Below are 465 nucleotides of genomic sequence, written 5' to 3' on the forward strand. Positions count from 1 at the left end.
AGATTGTAGGAATAATATGGTTCCCTCTGGTTTTCGTGACTAGCTAGGCATTGTTTCTCTCTTGTATCGTCTCCCCCCTCTATCAGGTTTTCCCACTTAAGGTGCCCCCACTTCCCCCCCTTCCTTACTAATATCCTTGCTCCCGTGATCCTACCTCTGTTGAACTGCTTCTTTCTCCTTATCCCCTAGGTTCCTCATATACCCTTCCTTCCCCCCTCCCCTAATCTAACCCAATTTTTATCAAAATCTCCCTTATTAAGGCCTGTTTTCTACTGTTCTTCTCTTTCAGGTTATTTCTTTTCCTTTACCTCTCTGTTTCCTTTCCATTATCCTGGTTCCTGTAGTTATGTCTGCTGGCATACTTATTTATCAGAGTCTGGTCCTGGGATCCACATATGAGGGAGAACATATGTCGATATTTGTTTTTGAGTCTGTGTTCCATCGATTTACATGCAAATTTCATGA

Source organism: Nannospalax galili, unplaced genomic scaffold (genome assembly GCF_000622305.1).
Source record: "Nannospalax galili isolate Female #2095 unplaced genomic scaffold, S.galili_v1.0 scaffold203, whole genome shotgun sequence".
Classification (NCBI taxonomy): Eukaryota; Metazoa; Chordata; class Mammalia; order Rodentia; family Spalacidae; genus Nannospalax; species Nannospalax galili.